This window comes from Phocoena sinus, chromosome 6, assembly GCF_008692025.1.
Source record: "Phocoena sinus isolate mPhoSin1 chromosome 6, mPhoSin1.pri, whole genome shotgun sequence".
In the NCBI taxonomy this organism is placed as follows: domain Eukaryota; kingdom Metazoa; phylum Chordata; class Mammalia; order Artiodactyla; family Phocoenidae; genus Phocoena; species Phocoena sinus.
Window position 1 is genome coordinate 22,967,772 of NC_045768.1, and position 15,432 is coordinate 22,983,203.

The 15,432-nt window shown below is 36.2% G+C and overlaps 1 protein-coding gene across 1 annotated transcript in view; it reads left to right on the plus strand.

Annotated features, from left to right (window-relative positions):
* SVEP1 (sushi, von Willebrand factor type A, EGF and pentraxin domain containing 1) overlaps positions 1-15,432 on the plus strand; it is a 183,517-nt gene that overhangs the window by 14,582 nt on the left and 153,503 nt on the right.

A 15,432-nucleotide genomic window follows, 5' to 3' on the forward strand; every position in this document is an offset into this window, starting at 1 on the left:
GTCATAATTTTCCCTAATCCCCTGATGTATCTTGTCAGGCTTCACAAATATGATGACTTGTTTTCATTCACCGCTTCAAATGAAATATTGGTTTCACTGTCATTGGTTTACCTACTTGATGGATGTATCCTAGCAACACGTTAAAAGTTTCTTTTACGAATAATGGTAGTGAGTAATTGCTACTTGTCAGGTCCCACACTAAGCACTCCCCCTATAGGAATTCATTAAACCCTTGCAACAGAAAAGTGTCCTCAGGTTGTTATTATTACTTCCCAAGTACAGATGAGGAAACTGAGGCACAGAGAACGTAAGTAACTTGACCAAAGTGACACTGCTGATAAGTCAAGGTGTACTGGATTTCAGATCCAGGCAGTCTGGGCCAAAGTCTAAATTTTTAACCACCATGTAATACTGCCTCTGTGCTCTATTAGAGGATCCAGTAAGTGCAAGACCCACTGATCCATACTCAGCAATGAAGTTCATTGCAGAGACTTGAGGCAGAGAGGGCAGCCATGAGGAGGGGGACTTGAGTATGTGGATGCCCACGCAGAAGACCAAGTAGAACAGACACAGGGCTAAGAGGAGTGAACATTTGGGGAATGTCATTTGAGTGGACACTCTCTAAAGCATCTGATAATCCCAAGTGATGATCTTTAGCCCCCATCCCCTTCACCCCCACTCGGTACAGGGAATTGCCTCTCAGATGCCTTTTTTAAAAAATTTATTTTATTGAAGTGTAGTTGATTTACAATGTTGTATTAATTTCTGCTGTACAGCAAAGTGATTCAGTTATAGGTATATATACCTTCTTTTCATACTCTTTTCCGTTATGGTTTATTACAGGACATGGAATACAGTTCCCTGTGCTATACTGTAGGACCTTGTTGTTTATGCCATTTTTATACAATATAATTACACTGGCCAGCATCTCCCACCTCGTGTATCTTAACAGTTGTCTCCACCAATCCTTGCAGAGACCAAGCCACTAAAGCAGTGGGAGATTGTATCTCCTGTTTGCAACACATCTGCCTCTGTCCTCTTTATTTACCTACTTTTCTGAGTTTTTCAGTTCCTCTAATCCAAGGTCAGCACTCAGCCTCACATGAAATGAAAATGTGACTCAAGCAAAGTTACTATTTTTTAGTCCTAGGTACTTCTTGTCCATGTCTCAAAATGTCATACAGTGTAAACTTAAGTTTATAAATGTACATGCCAAACCTCAGTATAAAACTTGGTCTTCCAACTAAATTCAGTTTATCCTGATCTGGGATACTCAGTGTTCCCCTGCATCATAACATTCCCATTTTTTTATAGGCCATTCCATTTCACAAAAGGAAAATATCTCCGTTATGACTATTTTAGTATTTTCTTCAGATAAGAAAATCTCACTTTAGCGATCGGCTCCGTGATCACCAATGCTTAGAAACTTCTTTCTTCAAGTACCTTAGGTAATGAACTAGATTCATTTATATATCCAGTGCATATTTAAGGAACACCGTCACTGTTCTAGGTGTAAGCATGTATTTAAATGATAAGAATTGTTTAATTCACTAGAGACTGTATTATAGTCATTTTAAAAGTCAGCATGTTTGAATGATGATGGATGTAAATATTACTACAGTCATTGATTGATAATTTAAGTATATACATATAATAAGTCTTCTAATCTATGCAAACTCAACCCTAAATTGTTTGGGGTCTAATTTCAGTTTTTTTTTAAAAACATGATACACAGAATCTGTTGCCCTGTAATGGAATTAATATAGTCATTCATAGAAACTAAAATACAAAACAAAACAAAGGAAACAAAAGGAAAACAAAATAAACTTCCAAATGTCATTCATTTGGAATGCTAATAAACGTCACAATTAAATGTGGTTTTTGTTAAATTTAGGATAATTATAACATACGCAATAAGTTCATGAACTGGGAACCTCCACTCAACCTCCACCCTCTTTGAATCTCCCATGTGTCAGTACACTTGATTTGAAATACATGTGGCTTTTTGAAAAGTTGTGTTGTTCCTGAATCCCAAATATTTACAATATAATGGTTAGATTCTCTGTGTCTTGTATATTCTAAACTCCAGCTAAACTTTTCCTTCATAGTTACTATTGAAATACCTGGTAAGAAGACATAGTTTCTTTCCTGACAGCTTTGAATCATCAATAATGTGTTTGTCTACCAAACGTCAAACAGAGAGCTAGTGGGAAGCAGCCACATAGCACAGGGAGATCAGCTCCGTGCTTTGTGACCGCCTGGAGGGGTGCGATAGGGAGGGTGGGAGGGAGGGAGATGCAAGAGGGAAGAGGTATGGGGACATATGTCTATGTATAACTGATTCACTTTGTTATAAAGCGGAAACTAACACACCATTGTAAAGCAATTATACTCCAATAAAGATGTTAAAAAAATAATAAATAAATACAAAGAAAAAAAATAATGTGTTTCTACTTTCTCAGTTATATTTTTACACTTGAATTCTTCCAGTCTATACACCATGGTTCCTAACATTTGGTGCTTTTTTGGAAGAACGGTTTGACCTGATAAGTGTCCAAAGCAGTTTTTCTGCTGGGTAAGTCTAGGCATAGCATTAAATTCTTCCTTTCTGTTGTAGCTCATTTCTTCTGTGGTCCATGTCAGTCAACAACCGTTTCCCCCAAGAACCATACCCATCGTTCTCCTTAATCCTTTGCCCACCTATAGAGGTTGTCCCATTCTGGATGGACTGAGGGTGGTGATCCAGTAGTTGAGATGGATCATTTATATTCTGTCTCCTGGAAATTTGGACTCAGGCACAAAGAGCTCTGAGAGAGTAGAATTTTTTTCCCAGTGTGTAGGGAATAGAGGTAGGACTATACACAGGGAACCAGAGGAATCCCATCAGTGTGAGGAGGGATTTGCATGTGTTTCTCCAAAAATAATTTTTGCTTCTTTTCCTTATTATGTAAATAAGAGACCAATTAATAGTTTTAGGTGAAACAGAAAAATATAACTATTTTAGTTTTTGTTTTGTACTCTTTTTTTCTGTGTGAGTACATATATAATTATGTATAAATATGTAGTAAAAGTATGTTTTTTAAGTTTTATTTTTAAAGCTTCATATTGAGAATTTCCCCATACAATAAAATTCTCCTGAAATTACCCTTCAAGTTTATCACAATTGAATTTTTAAATATTACCAGTCAGTTGTCGCTACAGAACTTTGCAGTTAAAACATTTACCCTTGTGCATACCTCTTTCTCAACATCTCTCAATATTTTCTTTTTATTTAATTCTGTTTCGTCTGAAATTTTTGGATTATTCATTTCCATTCCTTGCCTCATCATATTAGCTAGACTTTCCACATAGAAGTGATGGGACAGTCTAGCTTTGTTATTAAATTTAATGAGACTGTTTCAAGCATGTTTTTGCCCATTGGTTTACAGTAGCTCTTTCTGTCATATTAAGTAAGTGCTCCTATATTCTTTGCCTAAGTCATTTGTAAAACCGTAAACTGTTACCCAAGTATCATTTGAGGTTACTTTCTCCTTTGACCACTTGATGTGAAGCACGTGAACAGACTCCCTAATACCTTTGACTTTATGGGCTGCTACTCGGTCATACTGTATAGACGTTTAACATGTTAGCTGAAATCATTTTATAAATTGATTGATAACAATATTAATCATAAATTTGAATTTTTATTTTGTTGTCAATTAGCAGTTTGAGTGACATGTCATTTAGCCCTCTTTCATTGTCATTTGGATTCCGATGACTTCACTTTTTGCTCTCCAGATTTTCTTTATTCCTGGCATGTTTCTAGAATGGATGGTGGAATTTGGCATCACTGGAAGACTGTTTGGTCTTTTGCATGTTTATTCTGTTGTTTTTTTTACAGTCTGGATTAAGTCTGCTACTCATCAACTCCCGTGCACACCATTTCCCAATTTGATGTACTGTTCCAGTGGGTCCACTTCAGAATGTTTTGTGTCTGTGTTTAATAACTAAAGCATGTACGTGGGTGGAGAAACTCTGTGACCATAAATCTGAGATTAAGTTCTTTTCTGACCCTCTGGTTCTTTTCTGATTTGGCTAAAGTGTAAAAAATAGCCCAAATGTTGCTCAAGCCAACATTCTTTTTTCATTCTAGAATTTCAGTCTAGAAAGCCTGTGTAAATGCTTAAATAAGACATATTAAATGTAATTGATTTGATATCACAATATAAATAGGAAAGCTCAGTTACTGCAGAATACTCTTTCCAGCTGTACTTTTGTCATTGTTTTACTTTTTGCTTGTTTGTTTTTAGTGAATGTTTCTGTTGTATCATCAAGTAGTACGATTAAAAATCCCTAGCACAATGCTTGGTATATAATAGAAGCTCGATATAGGTTTGGTGAAATAAGTTTAAATATAACATTTATAAGATTTTTTTCATTTCACAATTGCATAACGAGATTACTGCCACAAAAGTTTTGGCCTAGAATTTATTAGTTTATTTTGCATGTTGGACACATATCTAATGAAAATTAAGGCATTGACTTGTTTATTCTTTCGTCCACTTATTTCATAGTTATTTTTTGATCTTCACTGGAATAAAAATATGAGTCAGCCTTGCCATTGAGTATCTTGCTAGCCTGGGATATGGCCAGATATATAAGTGTCAACTATGATGGGGTTGGTGTGTAGTGGGGGGTATTGAGGTGGATTTAATGCTTGGGAAAGTTTCAATGAGGAGATGAACTTTGATCTGGATTTTGAAGAACTGGTAAAAGTGGAGGTAGACATAGTGGGAGATAAGAAAGAGTTGTTAATTTCCAGGTGGAGCAAACAGAAGGAAAGCATGGTGTGTTTCAAAACCTCTGAATAGAATGGTGTAGGGAGCATATGGTGTAAGAAGTAGGTTGGGGAAGTAGGAGATAGGGATGGGATAAGGGATGTGACTGGAAGCGTTACTTAGGATTAGGTGATAAAAGGGCTTGTAAAGAAATGTATGCTTTATTTTGTAGATGGAGGGAAAATCGTGGAAATTTTGAACATGATTAGATCAGTATTTCAGAAAGATAAGTTGGATGGCAGGTCAGACAATGGATTTGAAAGAAGAGCAGCTTCAGCTAGAGATGCTTAAAACAACTGGTGTTTTTCAATAATCCAGGCAGAACCAATATCCTGTACCTAAACCAAGGCTGGGGCAATACAATCATGAGACTCGTAGATAGTTCAGAGGTGAAATGTATAGGTCTGGATCGGTTACTGAAGGTGACAGATTAGAAAGGAGGCATCATAGATTACTCTGAGATTGCAGATTTATAAAGTGGGATAGATTATGGTGCCATCGTTGACCTATTTTAAGAACAGAAGGAAGGAAACCTTATTTGCATGGTGAGGATAAATTGAGTTTGAGGGGCATATGGCACATTCAGGCAGAGGTGTCCACTGGACTGCTGGAACTTCATATTGGGAGTTTGAGTTTATATGGCATACATTTAGCAGTCATTAGTCTATAGGTGAGACTCAAAGTTCTGAGTTCACGTGACGTTTCGTAGGGGAAGAATAGAGGAAGGAGAAAGAAAATTTGGAAATGATTTAAGAGGACAAAATAGAGGTAACTAAAACCCTGTAAATGTACTACCAAGAGATAGTCAACATTTTGAGGTACATGCTGTTAGTCATATTCATACATACATGCACATACACATAGTATCGAATACATTTACACACACACGCACACTAATGTAAAAAAATCATTGTTTTTGGTTACCTACTTTTTACATTTAATATTATTCAGTATTATTATTATAAGGATATTTCATGATTGCCCTGTAATTTATTTAACCAGTGACCTATTGTTGCAATTTTATATTGTTTCCATTTTCTATTTTGCAAATTATTCTAGGATATTCATCCTTTTGATCACTTTTTGTGTGTATCCGTGGTTATTTCCTTAAGATATTCTTAGATGTAGAATTGTAGTTCAAATCACATGAAATTTTGGGGGCTATGGTCACTTTGTCACACTGTGCTCCCAAATATCAACAGTCTAGGTGGCGTTTCCGGTAGAAGTAACTGTTTCCCCACATATTTTACAACTTTTACCTTAAAAAAAAAAACAAACTTTGACCATTTGAGAAGTGAAAAAATAGTATTTCTATTATTGAACTTACATTATTTGGGTCGTTAGTGAAGTTAAATGTTTTTCATATTTTCTGACAAATAGAATTCCTTTTTTTTTGTCTTTGTTTTGTTCAAACATCTATGTTTCTGTTATTTTTCTCATTCTTTTCCTTTAGAGGTATATAAAAGTTCTTTATATTTTAAGGACCTTAATACTCTATTTGACAAGCATGATGAATGTATTTTCCGGTTTGTCTCTTGCTTTCTAATTTTGATTTTTTGAGACAGAGCAGAAACTTTAAGGAATGCAGTACTAATTATGGTTTTGTCTTACTGCCTTGGCTAGAAGTTGCAAAAGGATTTTAAGTAAGAGTGAAAATACTTAGAATTGCTGATTTGCTCCTCATCTAATTGGGGAATATGCTGAGTCCTCACAGTTAAGCATAATTTTACAGTGTTGCTTTGAGATAGATACTCTATCATATTACTGAGTATCTTTTTATTTCTACTTTTCATTCATAAAAACGCAAAACTTAATCTGATTGAATGCCTTTTTAGTATCTTGGATTATTATTTTCTTTTAATTGGCACGATTATGTTGTGTTACAGCAATAGACAATTTTAATCTACTTTTGCATTTGAGGAGTGAACCTTATTGAATAAAGGAGAAAGATCTTTTGAATCTTATTTTTTTATTTAGATTCACTTTATTTTTATTTTTTATTGAAATATGGTTGATTTACAATGTTTCAGGTGTACGGCAAAGTGATTCAGTTATATATGTATATATATATTCTTTTTCAGATTCTTTTCCATTATAGTTTATTACACGATATTGAATACAGTTCCCTGTGCTATACAGTAGGACCTTGTTGTTCACCGATTTTGTATATAGTCATTTGTATCTGCTAGTCCCAAACTCGTAATTTATTCTTCACCCCCTTTCCTCTTTGGTAACCATAAGTTTGTTTTCTATGTCTGTGAGTCTATTTCTGTTTTGTAAATAAGTTCATTTGTATCATTTTTTTAGATTTCATATATAAGTGATATCGTATGATATTTGTCTTTCTTTGTTTTGAATTCAGTTTGGGAGTATTTATTTGGAATTGTGCATTTATGTTTATAAATGAGGTTAGTCAGCAGCTTCTTACTCTAAATTTGTACTAATAAACTTTTTTAGTTTGGATTTCTGACATTTTATCTCACTAGCACCAAGGTGTATTTCTGTCTCTCGTTGCCTTTTTGGTTTCCTGGCATTTTTTTTTTATTTTCCAGTCCCTCGCCTCCTGCACATCTCTGTTTTCTTCTTAGCCTGCTCTCTTTCTGTGGCTTTCAGTTCCTGTTTTCATAGACGCTATGGCTTTCTAAATCCTAGTGATGCAAGTACCATTGTATTGCATTGCTTTCTTCTTATTTCAGTATTAAATTCTGTATTCTTCCAAATCTTCAAGTTGATTTTGCAGTTCTTGAGTTGACAGAATATTTTTATGGGCCTGCTTAGACTTTCTGTGTTTTTCCCGCCAGGGACAAGGCTATATCTAGTTTGACCTGCATGGTCCAGTATGGTAGACACTAGCTAGATGTGGCTATTTAAATTAATTAAAATTACACATAGTTATGAATTCACTTCCTTAGTTGCAATAGCTTCCTTTCAAGTGGTCAGTAGCCACATGTGCCTAGAGGCTACTCTATTGAACAGAGCAGATAACATGTCAATTATCACAGAAAGTTCTGTTGGACAGTGCTTACGTAGACCCTCTGTTTCCAGATGCAGTGTGTGGCTTATTTTTAACCCTCTTCACTGATCGCTTGGGTAGGTTTTTGATTTGTTTTATCAATAATAATAATAGCAAATGTTATAGCCATGTATTCCAACACTGATTTTACGCACTTGTCGATTGTTTGCTGCAAACACTCACTGGATATACCATTTCATTCATGGTTGAGGAAGAAGGAGGACACAAAACTCCTATCTGGCTTCTTTGAAATTTTTTTGCTAAATAAAGTAAAGATAGAATGTAAGGTACAGATAAAGTTTAGGAATTCACTGTGAAAAACAGAACTAAATCTTAGAAAGCATTTATTATGTGCACTTACCATAGGTAAATAAAACACTGAAATGGTGATGAGAAATGAAATAAACAAAGGACTGAAAGGAAAACAAAACTGGCTGAGAAGCTAAAGGGAATAAAGAGAAAACTGTGTGAGACAAAGAAGTATTGTAAAAAGAAAAATAAATGCAATGCCAGGATTAATTCTTTTTTTTCTTAAGGTGACAATTTTTAGGCGATTTTTAAGGTACTTTTTTAAAATAGGAAGTATAGTCGATTTACAATGTTGTGTTAGTTTCTGGTATACAACAAAATGATTCTGTTATATATATATCTATTCTTTTTCAGATTCTCTTCCATTATAGGTCATTACAAGTTGTTGAATATAGTTCCCTGTGCTATACAGTAGGTCCTTGTTGTTTGTCTGTTTTATATATAGTAGTGTGTATATTTTAATCCCAAACTCCTAATTTATCCCTTCCCCCCTCCCCTTTGGTAACCATAAGTTTGTTTTCTATGTCTGTGAGTCTGTTTCTGTTTTGTAAATAAATGTATTTGTATCATGTTTTTAGATTCCACATATAACTGATATCATATGGTATTCGTCTTTCTCTGTCTCCTTACTTAGTATCATAATCTCTAGGTCCAGGATTAATTCTTTTTTTTTTTTTTTTTTTTTTTTTTGCGGTATGTGGGCCTCTCACTGTTGTGGCCTCTCCCGTTGCAGAGCACAGGCTCAGCGGCCATGGCTCACGGGCCCAGCTGCTCCGCAGCATATGGGATCCTCCCGGACCGGAGCATGAACCTGCATCCCCTGGAACGGCAGGCAGACTCTCAACCACTGCGCCACCAGGGAAGCCCCCAGGATTAATTCTTAATTGGAAGTAGAAGGGAAGAGAAACACTGTGTAAAACCAGTGATATGGAAGAAAAGCTTGAGACATTTCCACCCAATTCGGAAGGAAGTAGAATGAGATAAAAATGAAAAAAGAATAGAATATGTCCAGAAAATGATGAACCAACAGATGAATATGAATATATAAGAATATGAATATATCCTTTTCCCAGATATACTATTCACAGATGTAAAGCAATAAACATTCCTTGAACTGAAGAATATTTGAGTATTCAAATTAAAAGTATTAACTAAATAGCAGATGAAGCTTGATGAAATTTTGGAATTTGAAGAATGAGGAAAATATTACAAGTAGCTTATGGTGTCTTTTTTTAAATTGAAGTATAGTTGATTTACAATGTTGTATTAATTTCTGCTGTGCAGCAAAGTTATTCAGTTATACACACACATATATATATATATATATATATATATATACATACTCTTTTTAAAATTCTTTTCCATTATGGTTTATCACAGGATATTGAATATACTTCCCTGTGCTATTCAGTAGGACCTTGTTGTTTATCCATTCTATATATAAAGGCTTGCATCTGCTAACCCCAAACTTCCAATCCATCTGTCCCCCACCCCTCATCCCCCTTGGCGACCACAAGTCTGTTCTCTATGTCTGTGAGTCTGTTTCTGTTTCATAGATAAGTTCACTTGTGTTGTATTTTAGATTCCACATATACGTGATATCCTGTGGTATTTGTCTTTCTCTTTCTGACTTACTTTGCTTAGTATGATAATCTCTAGGTCCATCCATGTTGCTACACATGGCATTATTTAATTCTTTTTTTATGGCTGAGTAGTATTCCATTGTATGTGTATATATACACACCACATCTTCTTTGTCCATTCATCTATCGATGGACACTTAGATTGTTTCCATGTCTTGGCTATTGTAGATAGTGCTGCTATGAAGATACAGACGCATGTATCTTTTTGAATTATAGTTTTGTCTGGAAATATGCCCAGGAGTGGGATTGCTTAATCATATGGCAACTCTATTTTTAGTGTTTTGAGGAATATCCATACTGTTTTCCATAGTGGCTGTACCAACTTACATTCCCTGTGGTGTATTGTTTGTACTTAATGTTCCCTAACATGGAAAAAAACGTATGTGGAAAACAAGTTGAAACACTGGCGTAATTCACTAGTTTTCTGCCTCCTGGAGGAAAGTGGCTCTGTTAGAGTCACAATAGGTATCAGTTCACAAAAATCATATTTTTTAAAAGATGACTTATGAGTTTCTATAGTTACTATCCTCAGTCAAAGTTGGCCACAGTGGGTAATTGCAGCTAAGGTTGTGCTGAGGTTGGTATTATATCTACACGTAGTTTAATTAATGGAGCCCAAGGGCAAATATTGTCCCCATGTCAGCTTTCTTGTAACCTCTGTTTTTCTTTCAAGATCATTTTTCAAAACAGTTCCCTTGTGGCCTGACTTGGAGGGTGTGGGGAGGGGGATTGCAGTCTTGTGTAATGGTGATGGATCTCGGGTGTTAGAACAATGTTACACAACCCTGCATTTTTATCATTCTAATGACTCTTACTGGACAAGGGGAGCTTACTTCTCTGCCAGATATTTATACAAGCTAATCAGAGGCTTGATACAATACAGATGGTGATAACCTTTTGCTATACAAAGTTCATGTCAAATTTTTTGTTGGCCACAAAGGGTTTGCCTCACTCAGTATTCTGGACCAAAAAATTCTATTTCTTAAATACCTTTCAAAGGATTGCAGATGATGTAAACTATTTCAGGAACCGTAAGAGGAGAATCAAGAGTTGGTCCTCTACCACATTCCACTAACATTACCACAGCTCTATTTACTTCTTAGATCTGTGGGATGAAAAAATTGTTTTTATTGAATTATGTTCTTATTCAAGTATGATGAAGCACAGAGATTGGGGGAGGGGGTAGGTTATTGTCAGTAAATCATCCATTCCCCGCTCTATCCTTAAAGTGCATTCCAAACCCAGATCTTGTGAAATTCTTTGCTTGGACTACTAGTCCTGCTATTCTTCTTACTATTTTAAGCTTAATATATTGTCTTGCCAACAGATATAATGGTTCCTGTAAATACTCAGTAGTTCTCTGCAAGAAGAGAAGAAAAATAGAATCACAGCTTAAAGTGTTTTGTACCTAATGAGTAGTACAACCAGAAATCTCTGCAAATCCTAACCTGGATGTCAAGGAGTGTTATTGACAGGAGTGAAGATTAATATTCCAAGATGGTATCTGTTTATGTCCAAAGGACAATAAAGGCACAAAAAGAAAACTTTATCTTTTTTTGTACAAAACTCTACAGCACACACACACATTCTGTATATTCCCACTGCTCACTTAAGACCAATGTACTCAAGCAACTCTCTCCAGTGTATCCTAGAGTTTATCCACTCTAGATTTCTAGATGTGGAATTGCTGGATCAAATGGTTGGATAGAAAAAAAATAAGAATTTGATAAGCTGACTCTCAAGCTCAATTGGAAAGGAAAATGTTCAAGGTTAACTACAAACATTTTAAAAGAGAAAATAAAAAGATGTTAGAGTTTCCCTACCAGATATGAAAAAAAAAATACTATGACAGTATAGTAACCAAACTATGTGGCATTGGCCATGAATCAACAAGTAAGTCAATAAAACAGAATGAAGAGACTTTAACCAGGGAAGAAAATTGCTTATGAAGTTGGATAAAAGTAAAGGGAGTATCTATTTCACATCAAAGAAAAATGTATGGATTTAATAATTTTTAAAAAACAGAAGTATTAGAGAAAAGACTATGAGAATATTTTAATAGACTTCGGGAGGGGAAGCTTTCTAAAGCAGTATACAACAAGGAGAGAGAGATAAGGGTGACTCCAAGGTTTTTGGCCTGAGCACTGGCTGCATTATGGGCTGCTATTTATTGACTAATATTTATTGAGTGTGTACTGTTTCCCAAGTGCTGTGCTAAACTTTGAGAATTAAGAATTGAAGAACTAGACAAAAATATCTGCCTTCAAGGAAGTTACATGTGGGGAGAAGACTAGGTTTTTGTCTGAAGTTGTCCTTGCCTTTGTCACCTCGGAATATCTTTGAGCTGTGTTGCAAAGAGGTTGAATCAAGTGACCTCCTTCTCTCTCCCCCTGCTCTTCATCTCTAGCCTTTGCCTCTCCCTCTAAATAAGGTGGGGTTGTCGGAGTTCCAAAAGACTTTATTCTACCTGTTTCCCAAGATATCACAAGGTTCCATCAGTAAGAGAAGCTGTGTTTGTAAAAAAGAACATATTTCACTCTCTGCCGATGAAGATTTTTTTAAAATTCTTTATTTTTCTAATATATTTTTCTAGTTGTCATTTCTATTTTGAGACTCCAATCCACCTGATGAGAGAAAACTCCATCCAGATACTTCCAAGCAGATTCAAAATCAGAAATTTCTCAAGTGCTTCACTTTTGAAAACGGAGCCACATTCAGGAATGTTTCCCTCTTCCGTTTCTCCCTCTAGTTGAGTCTAAACTTTGGAGCTTCTGCAAAGCTGCAGCAAGGGAGTGGATGTCCACCTCTCAGCTCTGACACTCCCTGCATGTCCATCATCTGGAATTGTCTCAGTTCTCTCATCAGTGGTCATGATGGTCATCCTTGGTCATCTGCATATGGGTTTGTCAGTTTTGCCACCCTTGGTGCAGTAATCTCCTGGGGATTCCAGGATTTCTTCATGTTGCTATTGCCTGAGAGAGACATAGCTCTCATGGTCCATGCTGTCAGCCACTCCCACATCCTTAATATTGCAAAACTCCCTAGGAGTCTTGATATTGCACCAACTCTCTCTCCTAAGCCTCTCCAGGAATACACAAGACCCATCAGGTCTTCTCCCCTTCAACATGCCCACATAGTTATATTCTATTGCCCCATGTCACTGTGCCCAGCAGCACTTCTGTGGGACTTACTATTATCCCAGATATCCACATGGAAAGAGGACTCATGGATCCCTATACCCATCCCTATAAAGGAATGTCTGTCATCGCTCCTACAGTGACTGAGTTGCGGGGTGTGGAGGGATTGGTATAGAGCACAGCGCCTCACAGCAACATTTACTCCTCCCCTAACTCCTCTTTCTCTCCCTCTCCTCAGAGGTTCTTTTTTAAAATTACTTTTTATACAATTTTTAAAGGTTACACCCCATCTACAGTTACTACAAAATATTGGCTATATTCCCCATGTTGTACAATACATCCTTGTAGCCTATTCTTATACCCAGTAGTTTGTACTTCCCACTCCCTCACCCGTATATTGTCCCTCCCCTCTCTCTCCCCACTGGTAACCACTGGTTTGTTCTCTATGAGTCTGCTTCTTTTTTGTTATATTCGCTAATTTGTTGTACATTTTAGATTCCACATAATAAGTGATACCGTACAGTATTTGGCTTTCTCTGTCTGACTTATTTCACTTAGCATAATGCCCTCCAAATCCACCCATGTTACTGCAAATGGCAAAATTTCGTTCTTTTTTATGGACGAGTAGTATTCCATTGTGTATATATACCACATCCTCTTTATCCATTCATCTTTTGATGGACACTTAGGTTGCTTCCATATCTTGGCATTTGTAAATAATGCTGCTGTGAACGTTGGGGTTCAGGTATCTTTTCAAATTAGTGTTCTTGTTTTCTTCAGATATATACCCAGGAGTGGGATTGCTGGGTCATATGGTAATGCTATTTTTAGATTTTTGAGCAACCTCCATACTGTTCTCCACAGTGGCCGCACCAATTTATATTCCCACCAACAGTGTACAAAGGGTTCCCTTTTCTCCACATCGTCACCAGCATTAGTTACTTCTGTTCTTTTTGACGATAGCCATTCAGAAGTTCTTTTCTTGTCTGGAGTGAGGATTCCATCTTACATGTACCAAGTATTCACCCCAGATCGTCTTGTCATTCATCAAGAGGGCGGCTTTTTAAGCTTTAAGAGCCATTAGTATCTCATGTTATTCTGCCACATACACCTGCCCTCCATTCCTGTCTTCAGTACGGTCGTTCCACACTGATTGTTTTCCTTTATTTCACTTGGTTTTCGAGAAGAAGTGGAATGAAGTGTTTGAATACCTTTTCTCAAATTGCTGGCTTTCCAGATGTTTTCCAGAGTAAATTTTAGTTTAATTTAATTGTCTTTAAATTCGGATTTAACAGCTTTATCTTTAGCTCACAAACTCTGAAATTAATTGGCAGGAATTATTGAATTAGAATAAATACCTATTAATTATATACTAATGAAATATGCTTTCTACAGACATGAATCTTATGAGAGAATCTGAGTCTTATAGCTGAGCCTGTCCCCTAACATGAATTGAGGCAAAGTTATTTTTAAAATCATAATATCTCCTTTTAACTTTAACAGAATGTAGGTTATAATGTTGCTCTTCTTCTGAATGTAGTATTTCTTGAATCATTGCTTAAGAAACATTGGATTCCTTCTAAGAACTTGCCAGAAAATATACCCTGGTGCCTCTTTACCTTCCTATCCATTTCTAATGAAAAGCAACAGCGGCAAATTTATTTATAAGGCAGACTCACCATTGGATCTCTTGTGCCTTTACAGTATGACGTTACAAAGCATCAGTGGCAATGAATATACACTTTTTTTAAAAAAAAGGTTTCACCTTTTTCCTTTTATCTATAGAGAAGGAACAGCATGTAACATTGTAAAGGATAACTCACTTGTCCTAAAACAGTAAAGCCCAGCTGTCAAATTGAGTGAATCAGTATTTTCTCATGAAGATAGGACACCACCAAAAAAATAGCTGATTTGGTGCTAATACTGGGTGGTCCAAAAAAGATGAAGTGTTGAATCAATTCTCCAATTTTGGAGGAGCAGTGGAAAAACAAATAGAGGAGGCAAGTGAGTCATTATTAACTCTGGAAAAGACATGTTCTGTTAAATTTTCTTCTCGTCCATCTTTTAGTGTATGATCATGAAGTGGTTCAGCTAGGTAGGTAAATGGGTAGCTAGCTAAATATGATAGGAAGTAGATACGTAAGACTCAGATTTGGTCCATATTTTGAGCCTGAAAATCAATAGAAATAGTTTAACAATAATTGATAATATTAATACAAATTCATTCCATAAACTTTTTTGTGTGTGTGGCTGTGCTGGGTCTTCGTTGCGGCGCGTGGGCTCTTCACTGCGGTGCGCAGGCTTCTCTAGTTGTGGTGTGCGGGCTTAGTTGCTTCGCGGCATGTGGGATCTTCGTTCCCCGATCAGGGATTGAACCTGCATGCCCTGCATTGGAAGGTGGATTCTTTACACTGGACCGCCAGGGAAGTCCCCATAAACATTTGTTGCTCTCAATTAGCAAGCTCTATGGCAATGATGATGATGGTGATGGTGATGATGATGATACATTTTAA